Genomic DNA, 18,571 nt, shown 5'->3' with positions numbered 1-18,571 from the left:
TCCCTCCCACCCTCCCTATCCCACCCCTCTAGGTGGTCACAAAGCACCGAGCTGATCTCCCTGTGCTATGCGGCTGCTTCCCACTAGCTATTTTACGTTTGGTAGTGTCTATATGTCCATGCCACTCTCTCACTTTGTCACAGCTTACCCTTCCCCCTCCCCATATCCTCAAGTCCATTCTCTAGTAGGTCTGTGTCTTTATTCCTGTCTTACCCCTAGGTTCTTCATGACCTTTTTTTTTTCCCCTTATATTCCATATATATGTGTTAGCATACGGTATTCGTTTTTCTCTTTCTGACTTACTGTGCTCTGTGTGACAGACTCTAGGTCCACCCACCTCACTGAAAATAACTCAATTTCGTTTCTATTTATGTCTGAGTAATCTTACATTGTATATATGTGCCACATCTTCTTTATCCATTCATCTGTCGATGGACACTTAGGTTGCTTCCACGTCCTGGCTGTTGTAAATAGAGGTCTACTCTTGCTAAGCAGGCTGGGGAGGCTGAGCAGACGGCCCGCGGAGCATCTGCGTGCGTGCGCACCGCTGCCGGCTTTGGTTTCATTGCTGGGTCCACGTGCTCACTGTTTCCCATCTTGCTTGTAAGCTGCGGACGGATTCGATGTTCGGTGTTTGAGTGGTTGTGGCTGGAGCTGGGCTCTGCACCTGGCATCCTGAGACTATGGGAAACCTCCGTCCTCGTGGCTCCTCGAGCGAACGTGGCGAGCTCGGATCTTGCACAAGGCTCCTGCTAAGCGTAGCGAGTTACCGAGTTAGGGTGAGATGCGGCCTCCCCTCCTGCGCATGTGCAGAGGTCTCACTTGCTCTCGGCGGGGCGCTGGGCGACCCAGTCTGCCCTTGAGTCTGGGGACTCCTCGTGCCCTTGCCCCACTGACCAGCGCCCTGCCCTGCTCATTGCTCTACATTTGCTCTCTCTGTGTCCCTCTGCTCACACATTTCCTGTCCCCTTTGCCTCGCTTGGCCTAAGTGGCTCTACTCTCTAGTGTTCTGAGTTTTTCTCCACGTCCCATCCATCCAGTGTCCTAGGTGTAGCGCCTGTGGTTTAAAATTTGCTCTCTCACTCTCCCCCCCACCTCCCCCTTGTTTCCGATGACTGGCCAGTGATGTCGCCCTGCACCTATGAGCCAAGCTGGAAACCTCCAGGCCATTACGGACTTCTCCCCAACATCCAGGTGTTGCCAGTGAAGGTTGCTCCCATCCAGCACCTTCCGTGCATCCCCAGGCCAGAGCCCCTATCCCAGGCCTAGGCTACCCCAGCATCCTGGATCCCTCTACCCGATTTTTATTTTTTATTTTCCAAAAACGCAACCTGAACACTCCCTGTCCCGTATGATAATTGAACTCTGCACGATAAAATTCAGAAGCCCAGGAGGGACCTAAGCCCCCTCTCCTGCTACTGTCTGTCCCTCCCCTCTATATGCCAGACACACAAACTTCTTACTATTTTTACAGGAGGCTTTTCTGCCTTTGCACTATCATTGTTTTTTTCTCCCCAGAATATCCTCCTCATTTTCTCTAGCTAAGATCTATTCTTCTTTCACAATGATTTTACGAAGTTTTCTGGATTTCCTCAGGTTGAAGTAATTGTTCTTCTGTGGGGCGGCTGAATATGGTCCATGTCTCTATCAAGACATCTAACCCAACACTGAGTTAAAAAAAAAAAAAAAGAATTATTTGCATTTGCAGAATAATTTATAGATGGCAAAGCTTTCTCACAGACTTTCTCTCCATGGTGAGTTGGAAAAAGCAGAGATAGGAAAGAGAGGTTGTGTTCCACGGCACTTTGGTGCCTGTTCTATTTTGGTCATTTTTGATGCACATGTCCTGTTATCTACACCTTTAGCAACAAGGAAAGTGTGTCAAACGTCCTGCCACTTCGGAGGATAAGAGCCTGGGCAGAGCACTTGGTGAGAATGGCCAGCCAACTCTGTTCTTGAAAGTGATAGCCTTGAATTAAAGACAGAAGGACCCAGGGGAAATCTATATGGACTCTTAGAGCTAAGCTTTTTTGCTAAGAACCTTCTTTGTAAAACATTGAATACCTTTTTAAGGATAAATTTAAGCTAGGAACTGCTCCACCTCTTTTCATCTTTTTGTTTGTTTGTTTGTTTGTTTTAATCATGGAATTAGGTCTGCCTGGTTAATCAGTGCCCAGAGCAAAGGTAACCTAGGGGCAGTTGGCACTAGATAATTCAGCCACTGGCTAGAGGTTCAACCAGAAGAGAGGGAGAGAGGGTGGACTCAGAAACCATTTATTGGGCTACCTAAAAGAGCATATAATCATTGAACTTTAGAGCTTGAAAGGATCTAGTCTCTACTTATGGCTGAGGAATGACCTGGAGAAGACAAGCACCTGTCAGGACCCGCACCATTAATGGCTGTGAACACCTGACTCCCGTCCAGAACCCTTTCCCAGCCTCATAAATATACACAAAGGTATAAAAATGCCTTGTGAGGGCAGATAACTAAGGGCACACTAATACAGTTGATTGTGAGACTGAACCTTCATTGGGGGGTAAATTAGGTGGATGATAACAGTAATAGAAGCCAAGAACTTCTTTTTAAATTAATTTTTATTGGAGTATAATTGCTTTACAATGTTGTGTTAGTTTCTGCTGTACAGCAAAGTGAATCAGCCATACGTATACATACATCATTTTTAGATTTCTTTCCCATTTAGGTCACCACAGAGCACTGAGTAGAGTTCCCTGTGGGATACAGTAGGTTCTCAGTTATCTATTTTATACATAGTAGTGTATATATGTCAATCCCAATCTCCCAATTCATCCCACCACCCCCTTCCCCCTTTGAGAAGCCAAGAACTTTTTACTGGGTTATCTCACTGGATCCTCACCAAAACCCTGTGAGAGGATGTATTCATTTCCTGTTGCTGCAGTAACAAGTTGCCACAAGTTAGTGACTTTAAGCGACACAGATGTATCAGTATGATCTTAGAGTTTGGAGGTCAGAATTCTGAAATGAGTTCCACAGCACTGAAGTCAAGGGGTCTGCACACCTGGTTCCTTCTGTAGGCTCTGTGGGGAGCACCAATTTCCTTGGCTGTTATAGCTTCTAGTGGCCACCTCTTTTCCTTGGCTTATGGCCCCTTCTGCCATCTTCAAAGGACATTATTCCAGTCTCTGCTTCCATCATCACCTCATCTTCTCCCCTGCCTCTGCTTCCTCCTGAATCCCTCTTCTAAGAACCTTTATGATTATACTGGGCCTTTGTGATTATACTGGGCCTATCAACTAATCCAGGATGATCTCCTCATCATGAAATCCTTCACCTAATCCCATTTACAAAAATATGGTACCATAATCACAGGTCCCAGGGACTAGAATGTGGACATATTGGGAGGGGGGCATTGTGCAGAGAGGTACTATTCTATAACTGAGGAAACCGAGGCTCAAAGAGATTAAGTAAATTCCGTAGAGTTAGATGGTTACTAAGGACCACAGTCATTCATTCTTTACCACTGTCTCTGGAACTGAATTACAAGGAGGAAAAAATAAATGATATACCTAAGCTCAAGGTACATATGATCTAGTATTACTAGATTTTTAGACCAAAACTATACTAAGCCTGTGGTCTGCATTATAAAATATAATCCATTAAAAGGAAAAAGGTTCTAAGCTTTGTTTTTCTTTTAAAGGATAACATTCTGTAACAGCTCTAGGTAATTCTTGAACTATAATAGGCCGTCCTCCAGTTACTCATCCTGCTAGCTGCTGTGAGCTGGTATTTTAATTTTCAAAGCTTCAGTCAGCTTCAATATATTTCTACCCATTAGTAGTAGGTGGCCGCTCTGTATGCAGAATAAAGCTAAAAATGTTTAAACTTGACAGCATTTCTTTTTCAGTTTTGAGGTCATCTACCTCATTTTTCCGAATCTCTCTCTTCTCACAGTTGAGTGGCTCAAGTTCAAATCTCGTTAGCCATTCATCTGAAATGGATTTTCGACATCCTCCTGTCTACATTATCTTCCCCTAGAAACTCCCCAGTTTGTCAAATACTTCTCACAAAATATGGTTCCTAGGATTGAAGATGATACGCAGCTGTAGTTTAATCATACTGAGTACAGTTGAGATGTTCTTTTCCCTTAATTGGAAAGTGTACCTCTGTAATATTGCCTTATTGACATAGAATAAATGGAAAGTTGGACAGACCAGCCCATTTCCAGAAAGACAGAAAGAAACCATTTTAAGCTGCAGCTTGACTGATAGCCCACTTGATATCCAGAGAAAGAAGCAAAACTTGCCTTTACACCCTGATCACTTGTAAGTGCTACGTGGTCAGCTTTTTTTTTTTTTTTTTGCGGTACGCGGGCCTCTCACTGTTGTGGCCTCTCCCGTTGCGGAGCACAGGCTCTGGACGCGCACGCTCAGCGGCCACGGCTCACGGGCCCAGCCGCTCCGCGGCACGTGGGATCTTCCCGGACTGGGGCACGAACCCGTGTCCCCTGCATTGGCAGGCGGACTCTCAACCTCTGAGCCAGCAGGGAAGCCCATGTGGTCAGCTTTGATGGGGTTAAGAAGGCATGCTTTGCTTCGGTGTGTGTGTCCTTTCCTTAATTTATTTTAGTTATAAATATTTACATCTTATTATACACACACACACACACACACACCAGGCTATGAAACTTAATAATGAAATACATCTCCCATGAAATTATTGCCCAAGTTAGGAAGTAGGACATTGCAATATAGTTGATATTGAATATATACAATGTTCCTTGTTCATCCTATCTCCCTCCACTGAGATATAGTTATAAATTTTATGTTTATCATAAGGAATTTTTAAAAGTTTTATTATGTATGTATATCTCCCTAAATAATAAATATTTTAAAATTTTGCTTGTCTGTGGGCTTTATAAAAATAGTAGCATGCTATATATAATTTCCCATAACTTGCTTTTTCATTCACAATTGTATTTCTAAGCTCTACCTATTATGTAAGGCTAGAATTTGCTCATTTACCCTTGCTGCGTAATATTCTGTTTTGTGAACATATCACTTTATTTGTTTTTCTATGGATGGACTCTTGAGTTATTTCCTGTTTAAGGAGTTTATTTCCAGTGATTTGCTATTACAAACAATTCTGCTGTGAATTTTCTTGAACAGGTCTCTTGGTGCACGTGAGTAAGGGTTTCTCTAGGGATAGAATTGCTGGGTCAGAAGGTAAATGCATTCTTTACTAATTCAAAATTATTTTTTAAAGCAGTTGAACCTATTGACACTCCCTCCAGCACTGTGGTAGAGTTCTTTTTTTTTACATCTTTATTGGAGTATAATTGCTTTACAATGGTGTGTTAGTTTCTGTTTATAACAAAGTGAATCAGCTATACATATACATCTGTTCCCATATCTCTTCCCTCTTGCATCTCCCTCCCTCCCACCCTCCCTATCCCACCCCTCCAGGCGGTCACAAAGCACCGAGCTGATCTCCCTATACTATGCAGCTGCTTCCCAATAGCTATCTACCTTACGTTTGGTAGTGTATATATGTCCATGCCTCTCTCTCGCTTTGTCACAGCTTACCTTTCCCCCTCCCCATATCCTCAAGCCCATTCTCTAGTAGATCTGTGTCTTTATTGCTGATCTTCATGACATTTTTTCTTCTTAAATTCCATATATATGTGTTAGCATACGCTATTTGTCTTTCTCTTTCTGACTTACTTCACTCTGTATGACAGACTCTAGGTCTATCCACCTCATTACAAATAGCTCAATTTCGTTTCTTTTTATGGCTGAGTAATATTGTATATATGTGCCACATCTTAGGATGTGGACACTTAGGTTGCTTCCATGTCCTGGCTATTGTAAGCAGAGGTGCAATGAATATTTTTGTACATGACTCTTTTTGAATTATGGTTTTCTCAGGGTATATGCCCAGTAGTGGGATTGCAGTGGCTGTATCAATTTACATTCCCACCAACAGTGCAAGAGGGTTCCCTTTTCTCCACACCCTCTCCAGCATTTATTGTTTCTAGATTTTTTGATGATGGCCATTCTGACTGGTGTGAGGTGATACCTCATTGTAGTTTTAATTTGCATTTCTCTAATGATTAGTGATGTTGAGCATTCTTTCATGTGTTTGTTGGCAGTCTGTATATCTTCTTTGGAGAAATGTCTATTTAGATCTTCTGCCCATTTTTGGATTGGTTTGTTTGTTTTTTTGTTATTGAGCTGCATGAGCTGCTTATAAATTTTGGAGATTAATCCTTTGTCAATTGCTTCATTTACAAATATTTTCTCCCATTCTGAGGGTTGTCTTTTGGTCTTGTTTATGGTTTCCTTTGCTGTGCAAAAGCTTTGAAGTTTCATTAGGTCCCATTTGTTTATTTTTGTTTTTATTTCCATTTCTCTAGGAGGTGGGTCAAAAAGGATCTTGCTGTGATTTATGTCATAGAGTGTTCTGCCTATGTTTTCCTCTAAGAGTTTGATAGTTTCTGGCCTTACATTGAGGTCTTTAATCCATTTTGAGCTTATTTTTGTGTATGGTGTTAGAGGGTGATCTAACCTCATACTTTTACATGTACCTGTCCAGTTTTCCCAGCACCACTTATTAAAAAGGCTGTCCTTTCTCCACTGTACATTCCTGCCTCCTTTATCAAAGATAAGGTGACCATATGTACATGGGTTTATCTCTGGGCTTTCTATCCTGTTCCATTGATCTATCTTTCTGTTTTTGTGCCAGTACCATACTGTCTTGATTACTGTAGGTTTGTAGTATAGTCTGAAGTCAGGGTGCCTGATTCCTCCAGCTCCGTTTTTCGTTCTCAAGATTGCCTTGGCTATTTGGGGTCTTTTGTGTTTCCATACAAACTGTGAAATTTTTTGTTCTGGGTCTGTGAAAAATGCCAGTGTTAGTTTGATAGGGATTGCATTGAATCTGTAGATTGCTTTGGGTAGTAGAGTCATTTTTACAATGTTGATTCTTTCAATCCATGAACATGATATATCTCTCCATCTGTTTGTATCATCTTTAATTTCTTTCATCAGTGTCTTATAATCTTCTGCATACAGGTCTTTTGTCTCCTTAGGTAGGTTTATTCCTAGATATTTTATTCTTTTTGTTGCAGTGGTAAATGGGAGTGTTTTCTTAATTTCACTTTCAGATTTTTCATCATTAGTGTATAGGAATGCCAGAGATTTCTGTGCATTAATTTTGTATCCTGCTACTTTACCAAATTCATTGATTAGCTCTAGTAGTTTTCTGGTAGCATCTTTAGGATTCTCTATGTATAGTATCATGTCATCTGCAAACAGTGACAGCTTTACTTCTTCTTTTCCGATTTGGATTCCTTTTATTTCCTTTTCTTCTCTGATTGCTGTGGCTAAAACTTCCGAGACTATGTTGAATAAGAGTGGTGAGAGTGGGCAACCTTGTCTTGTTCCTGATCTTAGTGGAAATGCTTTCAGTTTTTCACCATTGAGGACGATGTTGGCTGTGGGTTTGTCATATACGGCCTTTATTATATTGAGGAAAGTTCCCTCTATGCCTACTTTCTGCAGGGTTTTTATGATAAATGGGTGTTGAATTTTGTTGAAAGCTTTCTCTGCATCTATTGAGATGATCATATGGTTTTTCTCCTTCAATTTGTTAATATGGTTTATCACATTGATTGTTTTGCATATATTGAAGAATCCTTGCATTCCTGGAATAAACCCCATTTGATAATGGTGTATGATCCTTTTAATGTGCTGTTGGATTCTGTTTGCTAGTATTTTGTTGAGGATGTTTGCATCTACGTTCATCAGTGATATTGGCCTGTAGTTTTCTTTCTTTGTGACATCCTTGTCTGGTTCTGGTATCAAGGTGATGGTGGCCTCATAGAATGAGTTTGGGAGTGTTCCTCCCTCTGCTATATTTTGGAAGAGTTTGAGAAGGATAGGTGTTAGCTCTTCTCTAAATGTTTGATAGAATTCGCCTGTGAAGCCATCTAGTCCTGGGCTTTTGTGTGTTGGAAGATTTTTAATAACAGTTTCAATTTCAGTGCTTGTGATTGGTCTGTTCATATTTTCTATTTCTTCCTGATTCAGTCTTGGCAGGTTGTGCATTTCTCAGAATTTGTTCATTTCTTCCAGGTTGTCCATTTTATTGGCATAGAGTTGCTTGTAGTAATCTCTCATGATCTTTTGTATTTCTGCAGTGTCAGTTGTTACTTCTCCTTTCTCATTTCTAATTCTGTTGATTTGAGTCTTCTCCCTTTTTTTCTTGATGAGTCTGGCTAATGGGTTATCAATTTTGTTTATCTTCTCAAAGAACCAGCTTTTAGTTTTATTCATCTTTGCTATCATTTCCTTCATTTCTTTTTCATTTATTTCTGATCTGATTTTTATGATTTCTTTCCTTCTGCTAACTTTGGGGTTTTTTTGTTCTTCTTTCTCTAATTGCTTTAGGTGCAAGGTTAGGTTGTTTATTCGAGATGTTTCCTGTTTCTTAAGGTAGGATTGTATTGCTATAAACTTCCCTCTTAGAACTGCTTTTGCTGCATCCCGTAGATTTTGGGTCGTCGTGTCTCCATTGTCATTTGTTTCTAGGAATTTTTAAATTTCCTCTTTGATTTCTTCAGTGATCACTTTGTTATTAGTGTATTGTTTAGCCTCCATATGTTTGTATTTTTTACAGATCTTTTCCTGTAATTGATATCTAGTCTCATAGCGTTGTGGTCGGAAAAGATAATTGAAACAATTTCAATTTTCTTAAATTTACCAAGGCTTGACTTGTGACCGAAGATATGATCTATCCTGGAGAATGTTCCATGAGCACTTGAGAAAAATGTGTATTCTGTTGTTTTTGGATGGAATGTCCTATAAATATCAATTAAGTCCATGTTGTTTAATGTATCATTTAAAGCTTGTGTTTCCTTATTTATTTTCATTTTGGATGATCTGTCCATTGGTGAAAGTGGGGTGTTAAAGTCCCCTACTATGAATGTGTTACTGTCGATTTCCCCTTTTATGGCTGTTAGTATTTGCCTTATGTATTGAGGTGCTCCTATGTTGTGTGCATAAATATTTACAATTGTTATATCTTCTTCCTGGATCGATCCCTTGATCATTGTGTAGTGTCCTTCTTTGTCTCTTGTAATAGTCTTTATTTTAAAGTCTGTTTTTTCTGATATGAGAATTGCTACTCCAGCTTTCTTTTGATTTCCATTTGCATGAAATATCTTTTTCCATCCCCTTACTTTCAGTCTGTATGTGTCTCTAGGTCTGAAGTGGGTCTCTTGTAGACAGCAAATATATGGGTCTTGTTTTTGTATCCATTCAGCCAATCTGTGTCTTTTGGTGGGAGCATTTCATCCATTTACGTTTAAGGTAATTATCGATATGTATGTTCCTATTACCATTTTCTTAATAGTTTTGGGTTTGTTATTGTAGGTCTTTTCCTTCTCTTGTGCTTCTTGCCTAGAGAAGTTCCTTTAGCAGTTGTTGTAAAGCTGGTTTGGTGGTGCTGAACTCTCTCAGCTTTTGCTTGTCCGTAAAGGTTTTAATTTCTCCATCAAATCTGAATGAGATCCTTGCTGGGTAGAGTAATCTTGGTTGCAGGTTTTTCTCCTTCATCACTTTAAATATGTCCTGCCAGTCCCTTCTGGCTTGCAGAGTTTCTGCTGAAAGATCAGCTGTTAACCTTATGGGGATTCCCTTGTGTGTTATTTGTTGTTGTTCCCTTGCTGCTTTTAAGATGTTTTCTTTGTATTTAAGTTTTCATAGTTTGATTAATATGTGTCTTGGCGTATTTCTCCTTGGATTTATCCTGTATGGGACTCTCTGTTCTTCCTGGACTTGATTAACTATTTCCTTTCCCATATTAGGGAAGTTTTCAACTATAATCTCTTCAAATATCTTCTCAGTTCCTTTCTTTTTCTCTTCTTCTTCTGGAACCCCTATAATTCGAATGTTGGTGCGTTTAATGTTGTCCCAGAGGTCTCTGAGACTGTCCTCAGTTCTTTTAATTCTTTTTTCTTTATTCTGCTCTGCAGTAGTTATTTCCACTATTTTATCTTCCAGGTCACTTATCCGTTCTTCTGCCTCAGTTATTCTGCTATTGATACCATCTAGAGTATTTTAAATTTCATTTATTGTGTTGTTCATCGTTGTTTGTTTCATCTTTAGTTCCTCTAGGTCCTTGTTAAATGTTTCTTGCATTTTGTCTATTCTATTTCCATGATTTTGGATCATGTTTACTATCATTATTCTGAATTCTTTTTCAGGTAGACTGCCTATTTCCTCTTCATTTGTTAGGTCTGTTGGGTTTTTATCTTTCTCCTTTATGTGCTGTGTGTTTTTCTGTCTTCTCATTTTGCTTATCTTACTGTGTTTGGGGTCTCCTTTTTTCAGGCTGCAGGCTCGTAGTTCCCGTTGTTTTTGGTGTGTGTCCCCAGTGGCTAAGGTTGGTTCAGTGGGCTGTGTAGGCTTCCTGGTGGAGGGGACTAGTGCCTGTGTTCTGGTGGATGAGGCTGGATCTTGTCTTTCTGGTGGGCAGGTCCACGTCTGGTGGTGTGTTTTGGGGTGTCTGTGGACTTATTATGATTTTAGGTAGTCTCTCTGCTAATGGGTGGGGTTGTGTTCCTGTCTTGCTAGTTGTTTGGCCTAGGATGTCCAGCACTGTAGCTTGCTGGTCGTTGAGTGAAGCTGGCTGCTTGTGTTGAGATGGAGATCTCTGGGAGATTTTCACCGTTTGATATTATGTGGAGCTGGGAGGTTTCTTGTGGACCAGTGTCCTGAAGTTGGCTCTCCCACCTCAAATGCACAGCACTAACTCCTGGCTGCAGCACCAAGAGCCTTTCATCCACATGGCTCAGAATAAAAGGGAGAAAATGTAGAAAGGAAGAATTAGTAGAAGTAGAAAGAAAGAAAGAAAGAAAAGAGGGAGGGAGAGAGGAAGGAAGGAAGGAAGGAGGGAAGGAAGGAAAAAAGAAAGAAGATAAAGTAAAATAAGATAAAATATAAATTTATTAAAATAAAAAATAATTATTAAGAAAAAAATTTAAAAATACAAAAAACAAAAAAATGGACGGATAGAACCCTAGAACAAATGGTGTAAGCAAAGCTATACAGCATAAATCTTGCTCTCAAAGTCCACCTCCTCAATTTGGGATGATTCGTTGTGGATACATGTATTCCGCAGGTGCAGGTACATCAAGTTGATTGTGGAGCTTTAATCCGCTGCTCCTGGGGCTGCTGGGAGGGATTTCCCTTTCTCTTTGTTCTCACAGCTCCCAGGGGCTCAGCTTTGGATTTGGCCCCGCCTCTGCCTGTAGGTCACCGGAGGGCGTCTGTTCTTCGCTCAGACAGGACGGGGTTAAAGGAGCCGCTGATTCGGGGGCTCTGGCTCACTCAGGCCGCGGGGAGGGAGGGGCACGCATTGCGGGGCGGGCCTGCGGCGGCAGAGGCCGACATGACGTTGCACCAGCCTGAGGCGCGCCGTGCGTTCTCCTGAGGAAGTTGTCCCTGGATCCCGGGACCCTGGCAGTGGCGGGCTGCACAGACTCCCCGGAAAGGGGGTGTGGATAGTGACCTGTGCTCGCACGCAGGCTTGTTGGTGGCGGCAGCAGCAGCCTTAGCGTCTCATGCCTGACTCTGGCGTCTGCGCTGTTAGCCGCGGGTCGCGCCCGTCTCTGGAGCTCCTTTAAGCAGCGCTCTTAATCCCCTCTCCTCGCACACCAGGAAACAAAGAGGGAAGAAAAAGTCTCTTGCCTCTTCGGCAGGTCCAGACTTTTCCCCGGACTCCCTCCCTGCTAGCCGTGGCGCACTAGCCCCCTGCAGGCTGTGTTCACGCCGCCAACCCCAGTCCTCTCCCTGCGCTCCGACCGAAGCCCGAGCCTCAGCTCCCAGCCCCGCCCGCCCCGGCGGGTGAACAGACAAGCCTCTCGAGCTGGTGAGTGCCGGTCGGCCCCGATCCTCTGTGCGGGCATCTCTCCGCTTTGCCCTCCGCACCCCTGTTGCTGTGCTCTCCTCCACGGCTCCGAAGCTTCCCCCTCCGCCACCCACAGTCTCCGCCCGCGAAGGGGCTTCCTAGTGTGTGGAAACTTTTCCTCCTTCACAGCTCCCTTCCAGAGGTGCAGGTCCCGTCCCTATTCTTTTGTCTCTGTTTATTCTTTTTCCTTTTGCCCTACCTAGGTACGTGGGGGGGTTTCTTGTCTTTTGGGAGGTCTGAGGTCTTCTGCCAGCGTTCAGTAGGTGTTCTGTAGTTGTTGTTCCACGTGTAGATGTATTTCTGGTGTATCTGTGGGGAGGAAGGTGATCTCCGCGTCTTACTCTTCCGCCATCTTCCCGGAATCCCCTGTGGTAGAGTTCTTGTTGCTGCACATCCTTGATAACATTTGGTAATGTTAGGCTCTTAAATTTAACCCATCTAAAATGTATTTTATTGTGGTCTGAAAAAGCATTGCCTTGATTTCTAATGAGGTTGAATGTCTTTTCATACTTATTTACCATCTATGTTTCCTTTTTTGTTAATTGCTGCTCATATCAACCCCCTATTTCTTAGTTCATAAGGGGTGTGTGTGTGTGTGTGTGTGTGTGTGTGTGTGTGTACTGTGGTCAGATTTATCAGTCTGTTCTTTTATGCCTAGTAATTTTTGAATTTTGCCTAAGAAATCCTTCCATCCCTATTTTATATTTTTTCTAAATGTTTTAAAATTTTACCTTTATATTTAAGTCTACAATGCATCTGGAGTGGATTTTTCTGTTCTATTGCATGAGATAGGGATCCAATTTCATTTTTCTCATATGAAAAACAGTTATACTAGCATAATTTCTCGTCTTGGTCTTCAGTGCCAAGGCTTTCATAAATTAAAATTTCGATTATGTGAGACTGCTTTTGGTCTTTCTATTCTATTTCGTTGGACCATCTGTTTCTGTGTGAACACCTCAGGTTTGCTTTCCTTTTCCTCTTTTGTTTTCCATTCTTCTGCCCTCTTCTAAGGATCCTGGATCTTTCATTCCATAATTCACTTATATCCAAGGTCAGCCAGTTTATTAGGAGCATCCTGATAGATTCCATAGTGTATCAATAGCAGAACAAACAGGGCTATCTCTTGCTCATGGTGATGTCCTCTCATAGCACATGCCAGTATGTTATAAAGTCCCCATCGCCACCAGGGTGACCATGGCAAACAGGAATGAAGGGGGCAAAGAATACGTTCTGTCACTCTTTCTCTAAGATTTCACTACAATTTCTTTTTCATATGTGCCACCATATCACTCTGTTGACTCAGTTTTTTTCTTCTAAACAGCTGTCATTCAGGTCTCCCCCAACTCTGCACCCTGTACTTCCTAATTATGTTTTCTAATAAATGCAATACTTTATATTTTCCTCTCCAAATTTTATCTAATTCATTTTATCAGATCATTTTATATACATGATTATATTATTTCAACTATTCACAACCATTCAGTGATGATAATCCTCTCTGCATCCACATCGATACAGTTTTTGACAGGAGAAAGCTCAATAGCTCAATTGACGTTGATTAATTAATTCTCAGCTGTTCAACTCATCTATTCATTCTTTGTCATTCAGGTCACATCCTACTATCTTACCCCAGGATACCTTACAAGACTTTGTCAAGCATCTTGCTGAAATAGGTATGTGATGCCACTGGTATACCTTGATGTAAATGCACATAAAATATAATTGAACATATTTGTTTTATCATATTGTCAAATAGCACATATCATATATCATATATTTGTTTATGTCTCCTCCCCAACCCATTGCTACTCTTTATTGATTACCTTGTTTCAGTTTCTTTCAATAATATTCATAAACCATGTATTTAAGTATAACTTCTAGAATTACAGGTGTTACCGGTATGATATTGTTTCCCACACCCACTTTTCTCTCCCCACTGCCCTCAGGTCCCGCTTTTGATAATCAAGACAAAATTTACTTTTCTCATCTACAACAACGAGAAAAACTTTTTGTTGGTTACTTGTTTCTCTCCATTACTTCTGAAGATCTAATGCATCTGAGCCTAGAGACTTAAACACAATTAGGTACTCACTTTCCATCTTCTCATTTTTTCAGTCTACTACTAAAATTAACCATTTCTGGTCTCTTCTTTACAGTTTGAGGGTCATTCTTCCTGATAAACATGACAAAAGCCACAGGGAGAAGGACCGTTTTCCTTCCCCTTTGTCATATGCTAACATTGCACCATCTGGCTCAAGCCAGGGGTCTAGCCCTTCCTATTCTTCTTGCCCTGAACATAACCAAAGTGCATTTTTACTTACTCAGCATTTTCTTTGCAAGCTTCAGCTCATCCTTTTATACATTTTATACATTTATTTGAATGAATACATTTATTCATCATTTTATTCTGACATGTGACCATGCTGCTGACAACCAAATTGTGCTAGGGAAGGTGAAAGAAAGCTTGTCAAGACTTAGTGAAGCTGAACCTTAAACAAACACCAATCTTGCTGGTTACACTGGTAATTAATCCTGCTGAGAGCATATTCCCAAAAGAGGATTGGAGGCTAAGAGATGGGTTTGATCACATGAGATAGAGACACCCATCAACTCTATGCCTGATGCTGCTACCGTATGGCAAAGAACATTCTTTACAATATCTGAAGGATGTCTCTGAAATAACATCTGTGCCTAAGAATAGCAATACTGTCTATCGCGTTGATTTTCAGTAGCCGATGCCAGACACATAGTAGTACTCAATAGAAATTTGTTTATTGACAAAATGAGAACAATAAATATTGGAGGAGAGGAAAAAGGATTATTTCCTTCAAGTCACATGAGGGACTAAAGTTGAGTATATGGATTTAATTGTTTATACTGTCTTTGGACTGATTTGACATTTTTCACTTTAAGATTCTGGCCACTTTGATCCACAGGGAAACGTTAGTGGTGAAAATATAGAATCTGCTTCTTGGAAAATGCATTGCTTAGACAGATTAAAGACACATAAGCTAGAGAAAGTATGCAAATCTTCCTTGTTTGAATGGAAGGGAAAGGAAGCAATGGAAGGAATTAGTGGAAATTTTCAAATCTTAGTCTCTTTCTGATATTTTGATATTTTGAAATCTCACTCTCTTTCTGGGAGTGAGTCAAGAAGGAAGACTAACAAGTTCAAAACATCTGCCAAAAAACAACTGCTATTTTCTCTTGAATGTTAGTAATTAAAACTGTTTTAATACTCTCAGTTATTCTCGGTTAAGTTTGCAGAAAAATGTGTATGTGTGTGTGTGTATAGGTGAAAAGAGAGAAAGAAAGAAAGAATCATTTTTCTTTTCCTAGGGTTCAATAGTTTAATATATAATGTATTCCAGGGCTTTGCAGAAGTGAGCTTGTTGAACAACTCCTGGTACTGCGTGTAGTAATCTCTAAGTTTGCTCAAGTCCTTTTGGAAATAGGCGTGTCGGAAATGATAGATTACTAATCAATCAGTTCCCTGTGTATTTGTATTGATTCTGTAGCTCACTGTTCACACTTGCTTAAACATTCATTCAAACTGAGACCCTTTTTTGGTTAAAAAAAAAAAGTACGCAGTGATATGAACTGTGTTAACTGGTGACTAGCTGGAAGGGAGAGGTTTTCCTCAGCCACAGATCCAACTTCAGTTCAGGGTTTGCTATTTTTAATCACAGAACTTTGAAACTTAATTCAGTTAAAGAGGGAGGAAGTTGTCAGGGGAGGGTAGCTAAAAGTTCATGCTAAATTTACTTAGAACCAGATTGCGTTCATTAATATTTATACGTCTCTGGTTGGGAAGGGCGATTACGCTCCTTTAAAAACACTGGGTATTCATTATCCGCGTATCGCGTGGCCTTCTGATCAGGGAAGGTGGGTTTTCATTGTGCGATCAGTGGAGATACAGATGGAAACCATCTGGTGCCTCATCCCTTGTCTGTCAAAGCCTCGTCTTGTCTCTCACATGTCAACGATGAATGGAAGGATTTCAATCTCGAACAGAACAATGCAGCTCGAATCCCTCAGCTAGCCAAGGGGTTCTTGGCAAGCGTTGATGGGCTTAATATTTTAAAGAAACCAGCAATCATTTTAATTCATTAGTTGAGGCCTGTTGTTCTAGGCAGTGTTTTTGATTTGTATTTTGGGCATTGGCTTTGTTTTTGACTCACAAGCGTATTCCGTATGGGCATATTTTCTTTTACACAGTGTAACTCGTGGTGACAAAAGTGGGAGTTTTATCAGATAAAATGACCAAAATGCTGAGAGTTCTTTTAATCATCTTCTGTATTGATTATGATTCATATTAAGAGTTACCAAAATTTTCCTTGTTAGCTAAGAGCATAAATCAGAGAACACAGAATTTAATTAACCTAGCTATAGGCAATACGTCTAAAAATCCATGCATTTCCTATCTCAGTTCCTTTGAGATAAGGAAACTTGGTGCAGAGCTGTCTTAGAGCACCTTGGGTCCACACTCTAGTGGCTGGCTGGCTGCCTGTGAAGGTGACTTCCGGGATGGAAGCAAAGTAACCAACCCACATGGTTAGCTTTGACAGTCATACTCTAGCTAATAAAGAACAGGTTGGTTTTGCTGCATTCCACATTGAGAAGAAAGAGGTGAATCACCAAAAAGCAAGTTGATGTCAGAGCCTTATTCAGAAACTCATTTCCAGGGTGCATCCTGGGGTTGGTAGAGATTCAGCTCAGCTCTTTACACCTGCCAAGACTGTGGTGGCCATTACAGCAGTTATAAGCCCACCACTGACATGAGTGTGGAGAGTGGACATACGTATACATATAACTGATTCACTTTGCGGTACAGCAGAAACTCACACAACATTGTAAAGCAACTATACTCCGATTTAAAAAAAAATTCATAAGCTTGAAAAAAAAAGATTGTGCATTGCACTATATGTAAATTTTACCTTAAAAAGTAAATAAACAGTTCATAGTATGCAAGAAGAAAAACAAGAGCGAACACATAACGGGCAAATTCTTTTATTTATTGTAATGATTGTTGTGTTGATACATAGTGCTTATTACCTGCCAGGTACTGTTCTACAGTGCTATATAGACTTTCATTCATTTAATCCTTGCAACCACTCCAATAGGTAAATTCTATTATTATCCTCATTTTACAGACGAGGAAACTGAAGCCCGAAGAGATTAAGAACTTGCCCAAACTCCGTAGCTTTTAAATGGCAGCATAGGGATTCAAATCCAGATAGCCAGTCTCCGAAATCTGTGTGCATATCCTGCAAACTGTCTCTCACAGTCACTCTTGGAGGTAGAGGTCACTCTTGTTATTTCTGTTTCAAAGATGAGGAAACTAAAGCACGTCCTTAGTCTAGGACGTATAAATTGTAGCTGTGGAGCCAGGACTCAGACTTCCTGAATCCCATTCTCTTGATACAATGGAAAATTCAGAACAGTCACTATGAGGCACCACAATAAACTCAATCATTAGAGAAGTACTGTATTTGTTCAGGGTAATACAGTCCTAGGAAAAGGAAATATACTGATTCTCTACAGATTTACAATAATGTAATTCAACCAAATGATTATAGTTTATTTTCGACGAACATGGAATTGAAATTAACTCATTCTGATGCTACTCAATTGAGTGTTTACTGTATTTTTCTTGCCTCCAAATGTTGGTGAACGTAATCCTTAGTACGTAAAAAGCTTTTTCAGGGCTTCCCTGGTGGCGCAGTGGTTGAGAGTCCGCCTGCCGATGCAGGGGACGTGGGGGTTCGTGCCCCGGTCCGGAAAGATGCCACATGCCGCGGAGCGGCTGGGCCCGTGAGCCATGGCCGCTGAGCCTGCGCGTCCGGAGCCTGTGCTCTGCAACGGGAGAGGCCGCAACATTGAGAGGCCCGCGTACCGCCAAAAAAAAAAAAAAAAAAAAAGCTTTTTCAATTCCATAGGAAGAAAACTGAATAGTCACATTTTTTAAAGAATGGACAAAGAATGAAAATAAATACAAGTGGACTATAAATGTTTTAAAATGACAAAAAGATTTAACCTCATTAAAGAATAGTAGGAACTCATCCTGTTACTAAAGTGGCACAGATTAAATAAAGTGGTGATATATAGCATCACCCTATGGTGCAAGGGAATTGGCTAAGGATGCTTTTTTTTTAAGGACAATTTTTCAATGTGTATCAATAGCCTTAAAGGGTATATACATTTTGATCTATGAATACTGCTTCTAGGGACTGATGCCAAGAATGGCATCATGAATGTGAACAAAGACTTTTGATAGGATTCCCTGGTGGCGCAGTGGTTGAGAATCTGCCTGCCAATGCAGGGGACACGGGTTTGAGCCCTGTTCTGGGAAGATCACACATGCCACGGAGCAACTAAGCCTGTGCGCCACAACTACTGAGCCTGCGCTCTAGAGCCCACGAGCCACAATTACTGAGCCTGGATGCCACAACTACTGAAGCCCGTGCGCCTGGAGCCCGTGCTCCGCAACAAGAGAAGCCGCCACACTGAGAAGCCCGTGCACCAAGAATCCGCCTGCCAATGCAGGGGACACGGGTTTGATCCCTGGTCCGGGAAGATCCCACATGCCACGGGGCAACTAAGCCCGTGCACCACAACTAC

General features: G+C 41.2%; 1 protein-coding gene across 4 annotated transcripts in view; it reads left to right on the top strand.

Moving 5' to 3' along the window:
- THRB (thyroid hormone receptor beta) overlaps window positions 1-18,571 on the top strand; it is a 394,175-nt gene that overhangs the window by 62,435 nt on the left and 313,169 nt on the right. For 3 of the 4 annotated variants that reach the window (XM_029213969.1, XM_029213972.1, XM_029213968.1), the window contains exon 2: window positions 13,559-13,623. The exons of the other annotated variant lie outside the window; for it this stretch is intronic. The gene's annotated coding sequence lies outside the window, so the exon portion shown is untranslated. The remainder of the gene's footprint in view (window positions 1-13,558; window positions 13,624-18,571) is intronic. 4 annotated transcript variants of the gene reach the window in all.

The sequence above is a fragment of the Monodon monoceros genome, unplaced genomic scaffold (genome assembly GCF_005190385.1).
Source record: "Monodon monoceros isolate NGI ecotype Baffin Bay Population unplaced genomic scaffold, NGI_Narwhal_1 Super_Scaffold_11, whole genome shotgun sequence".
Classification (NCBI taxonomy): Eukaryota; Metazoa; Chordata; class Mammalia; order Artiodactyla; family Monodontidae; genus Monodon; species Monodon monoceros.
This window is presented reverse-complemented; position numbering and strand designations above follow the sequence as displayed.